This window comes from Triticum dicoccoides, unplaced genomic scaffold (assembly GCF_002162155.2).
Source record: "Triticum dicoccoides isolate Atlit2015 ecotype Zavitan unplaced genomic scaffold, WEW_v2.0 scaffold16939, whole genome shotgun sequence".
Lineage (NCBI taxonomy): Eukaryota > Viridiplantae > Streptophyta > Magnoliopsida > Poales > Poaceae > Triticum > Triticum dicoccoides.
This window is the reverse complement of record NW_021220634.1, coordinates 75363-86857: the sequence shown is the minus strand read 5'-3', so window position 1 is coordinate 86857 and position 11495 is coordinate 75363.

The window sequence follows — 11495 nt, the reverse complement described above, 5'->3', positions numbered from 1 at the left end:
AGGCGGTGGATCTATGGAGTAATGGGAGAGAGAGACGGGCGCGAAGGGCTTGTTGTATCCTCTTGGGGCGCCCCTACCCTCTATATATAGGTGGAAGGGCATGGGAAATAGCACCTCCAAACCCTAGGGCGCACCGAAGGGGGAGAGCACTTGGACTCCAAGTTCAATCCTATTCCTACTAGGACTCCTTCCTTTTTTGCCTTCCCTAGCCATATGGGATTTTGAGTACCTGGTACGCCTAGCCCAATAAGGACAAGGAACCTCCCCACAGCCCATGCTAGCCCTTGGGTCATGGTGAACCCACTTGGGGACTTCCGAACCCCTCCGGAATCCACCGGAACCTTCTGCAAGCTTCCCGATACAATACCGAAAAAACTACACCTTTTTCTGGAACCCTAAATATGACTTCCCATATATAAATCTTCACCTCTCGACCATTCAGAGACTCCTCATGATGTCCGGGTTCTCATATGGGACTCCGAACGACATTTGGTTACCACTCATCTAATATCCCAATACTACTCTAGCGTTAACGAATGTTAAGCGTGCGACCCTACGGGTTCGGGAATTATGTAGTCATGACCGAGACACCTCTTCGGTCAATAACCAATAGTGGGACCTGGATGCCCATATTGATTCCTACATATTTCACGAAGATATTTTATCGGTTGAACCTTTATGACAACATACGTAATTCCCTTTATCTGTCGGTATGTTACTTACCCGAGATTCGGTCGTCGGTATCTCTATACCTAGTTCAATCTCATTACCGGCAAGTCTCTTTACTCGTTGCATAATACATCATCTTGCAACTAACTCATTAGTCACTTTGCTTGCAAGCTTGTGATAGGTATTACCAAGAGGGCCTAGACATGCCTCTCTGATACTCGGAGTGACAAATCCTAATCTCGAACTATGCCAACCCAACAAACACCTTCGTGAAGGAAATATACCCTAGAGGCAATAATAAAGTTATTATTTATTTCCTTATTTCATGATAAATGTTTATATTCATGCTAGAATTGTATTAACCGGAAACTTAGTACATGTGTGAATACATAGACAAACAGAGTGTCACTAGTATGCCTCTACTTGACTAGCTCGTTGAATCAAAGATGGTTATGTTTCCTAGCCATAGACATGAGTTGTCATTTGATTAACAAGGTCACATCATTGGAGAATGATGTGATTAACTTGACCCATTCTGTTAGCTTAGCACTTCATCGTTTAGTATATTGCCATTGCTTTCTTCATGACTTATACATGTTCCTATGACTATGAGATTATGCAAATCCCGAATACCGGAGGAACACTTTGTGTGCTACCAAACGTCACAACGTAACTGGGTGATTATAAAGGTGCTCTACAGGTGTCTCTGATGGTGTTTGTTGAGTTGGCATAGATCGAGATTAGGATTTGTCACTCTGAATGTCGGAGAGGTATCTCTGGCCTTCTCAGTAATGCACATCACTATAAGCCTTGCAAGCAATGTGACTAATCAGTTAGTTGCGGGAAGATGCATTACGGAACAAGTAAAGAGGCTTGCCGGTAATGAGATTAGACTAGGTATTGAGATACCGACGATCGAATCTCGGGCAAGTAACATACCAATGACAAAGGGAACAACATATGTTGTTATGCGGTTTGACCGATAAAGATCTTCATAGAATATGTAGGAACCAATATGAGCATCTAGGTTCGGCTATTGGTTATTGACCGGACATGAGTCTCGGTCATGTCTACATAGTTCTCGAACCCGTAGGGTCCGCACGCTGAACGTTCGGTGGCGATCGATAATACGAGTTTATGTGTTTTGATGTACCGAAGGTAGTTCGGAGTCCCGAATATGACCACGGACATGACGAGGAGTCTCGAAATGGTCGAGACATAAAAATCGATATATTGGATGACTATGTTTGGACATCGGAAGGGTCCGAGTGGTTCAGACATTTTTTCGGAGTACCGGGAGGTTATCGGAACCCCCCGGGAGAAGTTATGGGCCTTATGGGCCATAAGAAGGAAGCACACCAGCCCACAAGGGGCTGGTGCGCCCCCCTTGGGCAGGAGGCCGAATTGGAAAGGGTTGAGGGGGGCGAGCCCCCCTTTCCTTCTCTCCTACTCCTCCTTCCCTTCCTCTCCTACTCCTACTAGGGAAAAGGGGGAATCCTACTCCCGGTGGGAGTAGGACTCCCCTAGGGCGCGCCATAGAGAGGGTCAGCCCCTCCCCTCCTCCACTCCTTTATATACGGGGGAAGGGGGCACCCCATGGACACACAAGTTGATCATTGATCTTTAGCCGTGTGCGGTGCCCCCCTCCACTATAATCCACCTCGGTCATATCGTAGCGGTGCTTAGGCGAAGCCCTGCGTCGGTAGCTTCATCGACACCGTCATCACGCCGTCGTGCTGACGGAACTCTCCCTCGAAGCTCTACTGGATCGTGAGTTTATGGGATGTCAGCGAGCTGAATGTGTGCAGATCGCGTCGGTGTTGTACGTTCGGTGCTAGGATCGGTCGATCGTGAAGACGTATGACTACATCAACCGCGTTATCATAATGCTTCCGCTTACGGTCTACGAGGGTACGTGGACGACACTCTTCCCTCTCGTTGCTATGCATCACCATGATCTTGCTTGTGCGTAGGATTTTTTTTGAAATTACTACGTTCCCCATCAATGGCATCCGAGCCAGGTTTATGCGTAGATGTTATATGCACGAGTAGAACACAAGTGAGTTGTGGGCAATACTAGTCATAATGCTTACCAGCATGTCATACTTTGATTCGGCGGTATTGTTGGATGAAACGGCCCGGACTGACATTACGCGTATGCTTATGCGAGACTGGTTCTACTAACGTTCTTCGCACATAGGTGGCTGGCGGGTGTCAGTTTCTCCAACTTTAGTTGAGTCGAGTGTGGCTACGCCCGATCCTTGTTGAAGGTTAAAACAACACTAACTTGACGAAATATCATTGTGGTTTTGATGCATAGGTAAGAACGGTTCTTGCTCAGCCCGTAGCAGCCACGTAAAACATGCAACAACAAAGTAGAGGACGTCTAACTTGGTTTTGCAGGGCATGTTGTGATGTGATATGGTCAAGACATGATGCTAACTTTTATTGTATGAGATGATCATGTTTTGTAATAGAGTTATCGGCAACTGGCAGGAGCCATATAGTTGTCGCTTTATTGTATGTAATGCAATCGTCCTGTAATTGCTTTACTTTATCACTAAGCGGTAGCGATAGTCGTAGTAGCAATAGTTGGCGAGACGACAACGATGCTTCGATGGAGATCAAGGTGTCAAGCCGGTTGAGATGGTGATCATGACGGTGCTTTGGAGATGGAGATCAAAGGCACAAGATGATGATGGCCATATCATATCACTTATATTGATTGCATGTGAAGTTTATCTTTTATGCATCTTATTTTGCTTTGATTGACGGTAGCACTATAAGATGATCTCTCACTAAATTTCAAGGTATAAGTGTTCTCCCTGAGTATGCACCGTTGCCAAAGTTCGTCGTGCTGAGACACCACGTGATGATCGGGTGTGATAAGCTCTACGTTCACATACAACGGGTGCAAGACAGTTTTGCACACGCAGAAATACTCAGGTTAAACTTGACGAGCCTAGCATATACATATATGGCCTCGAAACACTAAGACTGAAAGGTCGAGCGTGAATCATATAGTAGATATGATCAACATGGTGATGTTCACCATTAAAAGCTACTCCATTTCACGTGATGATTGGACATGGTTTAGTTGATTTGGATAACGTGATCACTTAGATGATTAGAGGGATGTCTATCTAAGTGGGAGTTCTTAAGTAATATGATTAATTGAACTTTAATTTATCATGAACTTAGTCCTGATAGTATTTTGCAAATTATGTTGTAGATCAATAGCTCGCGTTGTTGCTTCCCTATGTTTTTATATGTGTTCCTAGAGAAAACTAAGTTGAAAGATGATAGTAGCAATGATGCGGACTGGGTCCATGATCTGAGGTTTTATCCTCATTGCTGCATAGAAGAATTATGTCCTTGATGCACTGCTAGGTGACAGACCTATTGCAATAGTAGATGCAGGCGTTATGAACGTTCGGTTAGATCAATATGATGACTACTTGATAGTTTAGTGTACCATACTTTACGGGTTAGAACCGGGACTTCAAAAACGTTTTTGAAACGTCACAGAGCATATGAGATGTTCCAAGAGCTGAAATTGGTATTTCAGACTCATGCCCGTGTCAAAAGGTATGAGACTTCTGACAAGTACTTTACCTAAAATAAGGAGGAGAATTTCTCAACTAGTGAGCATGTGCTCAGATTGTCTGGGTACTTCAATCGCTTCAATTAAGTGGGAGTTAATCTTCCAGATAAGATAGTGATTAACAAAGTTCTCTAGTCACCATCACCAAGTTACTGGAACTTCGTGATGAACTATAGTATGCAAGGGATGATGAAAACGTTTCCCGAGCTCTTCATGATGCTGAAATCGACTAAGGTAGAAATCAAGAAAGAGCATCAAGTGTTGATGATTGACATGACCACTAGTTTCAAGAAAAGGGAAAAGGGAAAGAAAGGGAACTTCATGTAGAATGGCAAGCAAGTTGTCACTCCCGTGAAGAAGCCCAAAACTGGACCAAAGCCTGAAACTGAGTGCTTCTACTGCAAAGGAAATGGTCACTGGAAGCGGAAATGCCCTGAATATTTGGTGGATAAGAAGGATGGCAAAGTTAACAAGGGTATATTTGATATACATGTTATTGATGTGTACCTTACTAGTGTTTATAGTAGCCCCTGGGTATTTGATACTTGTTTGGTTGCTAAAAATTAGTAACTCAAAACAGGAGTTACAGAATAAACAGAGACTAGTTGAGGGTGAAGTGACGATGTGTGTTGGAAGTGGTTCCAAGATTGATATGATCATCATCGCACACTCCCTATACTTTCGGGATTAGTGTTAAACCTAAATAAATGTTATTTGGCGTTTCCATTGAGCATGAATATGATTTGATCATGTTTATTGCAATACGGTTATTCATTTAAAGTCAGAGAATAATTGTTGTTCTGTTTACATGAATAAAACCTTCGATGGTCATACACCCAATGAAAATAGTTTGTTGGATCTTGATCGTAGTGACACACATATTCATAATATTGATGCCAAAAAGATGCAAATTTGATAATGATAGTGCAACTTATTTGTGGCACTGCCGTTTGGGTCATATCGGTGTAAAGCGCATGAAGAAACTCCATAAAGATGGACTTTTGGAATCACTTGGTTATGAATCATTTGATGCTTGTGAACCATGCCTTTTTGGCAAGATGACTAAAACTCTGTTCTCCGGAACAATGGAACAAGCTACCGACTTGTTGGAAATAATACATACCGATGTATGCGGTCCAATGAGTATTGATGCTCGTGGCGGGTATCATTATTTTCTGACCTTCACAGATGATTTGAGCAGATATGAGTATATCTATTTATTGAAGCACAAGTCTGAAACATTTGAAAAGTTCAATGAATTTTAGAGTGAAGTGGAGAATCACCGTAACAAGAAAATAAAGTTTCTACAATCTGATTGTAGAGGAGAATATTTGAGTTATGAGTTTGGCCTTCATTTAAAAAACCAAGTGGAATAGTTTCACAGCTCACGCCACATGGAACACCATAGCGTAATGGTGTGTCCGAACGTCGTAACCGCACTTTATTGGATATGGTGCGATCTATGATGTATCTTACTGATTTACCACTATTGTTTTGGGGTTATGCATTAGAGATAGCTGCATTCACTTTGAATAGGGCACCATCAAAATCCGTTGAGACGACGCCTTATGAACTGTGGTTTGGCAAGAAACCAAAGTTGTCGTTTCTTAAAGTTTGGGGCTGCGATGCTTATGTGAAGAAGTTTCAACCTGATAAGCTCGAACCCAAATCGGAGAAGTGTGTCTTCATAGAATACCCAAAGGAAACTGTTGGGTACACCTTCTATCACAAATCCGAAGGCAAGATATTCGTTGCTAAGATGGATCCTTTCTAGAGAAGGAGTTTCTCTCGAAAGAAGTGAGTGGGAGGAAAGTAGAGCTTGATAAGGTAATTGTACCTTCTCCCGAATTGGAAAGTAGTTCATCACAGAAATCAGTTCCAGTGATTCCTACACCAATTAGTGAGGAAGCTAATGATGATGATCATGAAACTTCAGATTAAGTTACTACAGAACCTTGTAGGTCTTCCAAAGTACAGTCTGCACCAAGTGGTACGGTAATCCTGTTCTGGAAGTCATGTTACTAGACCATGATGAACCTATGAACTATGAGGAAGCGATGATGAGCCCAAATTCGGTGAAATGGCTTGAAGTCCATGAAATCTGAGATGGGATCCATGTATGAGAACAAAGTGTGAACTTTGGTGGACTTGCCCGATGATCGGCAAGCCATAGAAAATAAATGGATATTCAAGAGGAAGACAGACACTGATAGTAGTGTTACTATCTACAAAGCTCAACTTGCCGCAAAAGTTTTTCGACAAGTTCAAGGTGTTGAATACGATGAGATTTTCTCACTCGTATTGATGCTTAAGTCTATCCAAATCATGTTAGCAATTGCCACATTTTATGAAATCTGGCAAATGGATGTCAAAACTGCATTCCTTAATGGATTTATTAAAGAAGAGTTGTATATGATGCAACCAGATGGTTTTGTCAATCCTAAAGGTGCTAACAAAGTGTGCAAGCTCCAGTGATCCATCTATGGACTGTTGCAAGCATCTCGGAGTTGGAATATACGCTTTGATGAGTTGATCAAAGCATATAGTTTTATATAGACTTGCGGTGAAGCCTGTATTTACAGGAAAGTGAGTGGGAGCACTACAACCTTTCTGATAAGTATATGTGAATGACATATTGTTGATTAGAAATAATGTAGAATTTTCTGGAAAGCATAAAGGAGTGTTTGAAAGGAGTTTTTCAAAGAAAGACCTCGGTGAAGCTGCTTACATATTGAGCATCAAGATCTATAGAGATACATCAAGACACTTGATAAGTTTTTTCAATGAGTACATACCTTGACAAGTTTTTGAAGTAGTTCAAAATGGAACAATCAAAGAAGGAGTTCTTGCCTGTGTTGCTAGGTGTGAGTTGAGTAAGACTCAAAACCCAACCATGGCAGAAAATAGAAAGAGAATGAAAAATCATTCCCTATGCCTCAGTCATAGGTTCTATAAAGTATGTTGTGCTGTGTACCAGACCAATTGTGTTCCTTGCCATGAGTTTGGCAAGGGGGTACAATAGTGATCTAAGAGTAGATCATTGGACAGCGGTCAAAATTATCCTTAGTGAATACTAAGGAAATGTTTCTCGATTATGGAGGTGATAAAAGAGCTCGTCATAAAGAGTTACATCGATGCAAGCATTTACACTGATCCAGATGACTCTAACTCTCAATCTGGATACATATTGAAAGTGGAAGCAATTAGCTAGAGTAGCTCCATGCAGAGCATTGTAGACATAGAATATTTGCAAAATACATACGGCTCTGAATGTGACAGACCCGTTGACTAAACTTCTCTCATGAGCAAAACATGATCACACCTTAGTACTCTTTGGGTGTTAAATCACATAGCGATGTGAACTACATTATTGACTCTAGTAAACCCTTTGGGTGTTGGTCACATGACGATGTGAACTATGAGTGTTAATCAAATGCATATGTGAATATTGGTGTTAAATCACATGGTGATGTGAACTAGATTATTGACTCTAGTGCAAGTGGGAGACTGAAGGAAATATGCCCTAGAGGCAATAATAAAGTTATTATTTATTTCCTTATTTCATGATAAATGTTTATTATTCATGCTAGAATTGTATTAACCGGAAACTTAGTACATGTGTGAATACATAGACAAACAGAGTGTCACTAGTATGCCTCTACTTGACTAGCTCGTTGAATCAAAGATGGTTATGTTTCCTAGCCGTAGATATGAGTTGTCATTTGATTAACGGGGTCACATCATTGGAGAATGATGTGATTGACTTGACCCATTCCGTTAGCTTAGCACTTGATCGTTTAGTATATTGCTATTGCTTTCTCATGACTTATACATGTTCCTATGACTATGAGATTATGCAAATCCCGAATACCGGAGGAACACTTTGTGTGCTACCAAACATCACAACGTAACTGGGTGATTATAAAGGTGCTCTACAGGTGTCTCAGACGGTGTTTGTTGAGTTGGCATATATCGAGATTAGGATTTGTCACTCCGAATGTCGGAGAGGTATCTCTGGGCCCTCTCGGTAATGCACACCACTATAAGCCTTGCAAGCAATGTGACTAATGAGTTAGTTGCGGGATGATGCATTACGGAACGAGTAAAGAGACTTGCAGGTAACGAGATTGAACTAGGTATTGAGATATCAACGATCGAATCTCGGGCAAGTAACATACCGATGACAAAGAGAACAACGTATGTTGTTATGCAGTTTGACCGATAAAGATCTTCATAGAATATGTAGGAACCAATATGAGCATCCTGGTTCTGCTATTGGTTATTGACCGGAGATGAGTCTCGGTCATGTCTACATAGTTCTCGAACCCGCAGGGTCCACACGCTTAACGTTCGGTGACGATCGGTAATGTGAGTTTATGTGTTTTGATGTACCGGAGGTAGTTCGGAGTCCCGGATATGATCACGGACATGAAAAGGAGTCTCAAAATGGTCGAGACATAAAAATTGATATATTGGATGACTATGTTTGGACATCGGAAGGGTTCCGAGTGGTTCGGACATTTTTTCAGAGTACCGGGAGGTTACCGGAACCCCCCGGGAGAAGTTATGGGCCTTATGGGCCATAAGAAGGAAGCACACCAGCCCACAAGGGGCTAGTGCGCCCCCACTTGGGCAGGAGGCCGAATTGGAAAGGGTTTGGGGGGGAGGCTTTCCTTGTCTCCTAATCCTCCTTCCCTTCCTCTCCTACTCCTACTAGGGAAAAGGGGGAATCCTACTCCCGGTGGGAGTAGGACTCCCCTAGGGAGCGCCATAGAGAAGGTCGGCCCCTCCCCTCCTCCACTCCTTTATATACAGGGGAAGGGGGCACCCCATGGACACACAAGTTGATCATTGATCTTTAGCCGTGTGTGATGCCCCCCTCCACCATAATCCACCTCGGTCATATCGTAGCGGTGCTTAGGCGAAGCCATGCGTCGGTAGCTTCATCAACACCGTCATCACGCTGTCGTGCTGACGGAACTCTCCCTCGAAGCTCTACTGGATCGTGAGTTCGTGGGATGTCACCGAGCTGAACGTGTGCAGATCACGGAGGTGTCATACGTTCGATACTAGGATTGGTCGACTGTGAAGACGTACGACTACATCAACCGCGTTGTCATAACGCTTCCGCTTATGGTCTACGAGGGTACATGGACAACACTCTCCCCTCTCGTTGCTATGCATCACCATGATCTTGCGTGTGCGTAGGATTTTTTTTGAAATTACTACATTCCCCATCACTTCGGAGATACCTGTAGAGCATCTTTATAATCACCCAGTTACGTTGTGACGTTTGATAGCACCCAAGGCATTCCTCCGGTATCCGGGAGTTGCATAATCTCATAGTCGGAGGAATATGTATTTGACATGAAGAAAGCAATAGCAATAAAACTGAACGATCAATATGGTATGCTAACAAATGGGTCTTGTCCATCACATCATGCTCCTAATGATGTGATCCCGTTCATCAAATGACAACACATGTCTATGGTTAGGAAACTTAACCATCTTTGATTAACGAGCTAGTCTAGTAGAGGCTTACTAGGGACACAATGTTTTTTGTCTATGTATCCACACATGTATAAAGTTTCCAGTTAATACAATTCTAGCATGAATAATAGATATTTATTATGAAATAAGGAAATATTAGCTAACAACTTTATATTGCCTCTTGAGCATATTTCCTTCAATCATGACCAATACCATCATCATCAACATGAGCCATAGCATGAATCTTTGGGGCTTGAATTAATATGGCTCTATCATTCATCTCCGCTTCATTTGGTTAACTACTTGGTGGTTGGTTATAAGAATAAGGGACATACACCTCAACCCTAGCATCATGTATTGGGGAGGAGGCATGTCAGTTCAAGTCAATTTGTAGCAGAGGAGCATCAACCTTGGTGGCAAATATTCAAGTGAGTTGTCTTGTAGATTGCTGTACTTTACCCTTGTACACCTTCCAATGCAATTCCGAGGTGATAGGCATACTCTTCAACCGAGACTTCACCCCCACTCCAACATCATACCTTCCAATAAGTTTAACCTCATCATTTGGGTCCATCCAATGTAACACACTTCTAACTTTCACAACTACATCCTCATATGTTGGGCTATACTCAAATACCATGTGTTCTTCCCCTTCATCGCCATTGCCATTCATAAATGTCTCCTTATCCAAATAATGAAGATTCATGAGACTACCCATCTAAATAAATTTTAGAAAATGTCAACGATAGTCGGCAACATAATATAGGTCAATATCCATTGTGCATCCCATGGATTGATAAAAGTTCTATGCAATACATTTAAGCAACAAAACAAATAACAACTAAAGAACAAAATATCATGGCTTAACCCTAACAACTAAATAATGACTTTGCTTAACACTAATCCTAACCCTAGAAATAACCAAAACAATAACCATAGATCTAGCTACAAAGAACAAAGTTAGCACAATACACATGGTCAATCACACATATACAACCCTATATCTAGATCTACCGTCCATCAAATCCATTGATTTCACACAAAAAGGAGCACAACTAGGGTTTTCATAAAAGGAAGCAATGCCATCAAATAAGTTCATTCCAACCAACGAAAATGAAGAGAGTGGGTGAGGTACCTTGAGTGATCAAAATGGCCTCAATCCACCGGAGAAAATTCAAGCAATGGAGATGAATTTGATGGAGCCCTAGGATGGGGGAGAGAGGGGGGAGAGGGGCTGAGCTCGGGGAAGAAAGGATTTGGGGGCGAATGGTGGCTTGTGGGGCCCACCAAACCCCCCAGCCATTGGTTTTGTGCATTCAGCACCCTACCGCCACTATCTCAGGCGTTTGGGTAACTAACCCTACCGCCACCAACCGTGGCGATAGCCACTTATCCACGTCAGCGCGGCAGACAGCGCCATCGATGTTGACCCAGTCGCTACCGCCAGCGCCTATGGCGGTAGGACGTTTTAGCCTACCGCCAGCTCGGGTGGCGGTAGGAAAAGGGTCAGATCCAAATTTTTTTCCCGTAGAGGGGTCAGATGCGGCTAAAAGAGGGCAAAAGGGTCAAAACAGTGAATTTGGCCTGTGTTGGGCTTGACCTATAATTATGGATAATATTCTATTGCCTCATGAAAGTAATAATATTCTATTGCCTCATGGAAGTACAGGGGAACCCGCTCAAAAAAATGGAAGTATAGGGGAGGTTCTAAAAGGAATATGGGATTCTGGAA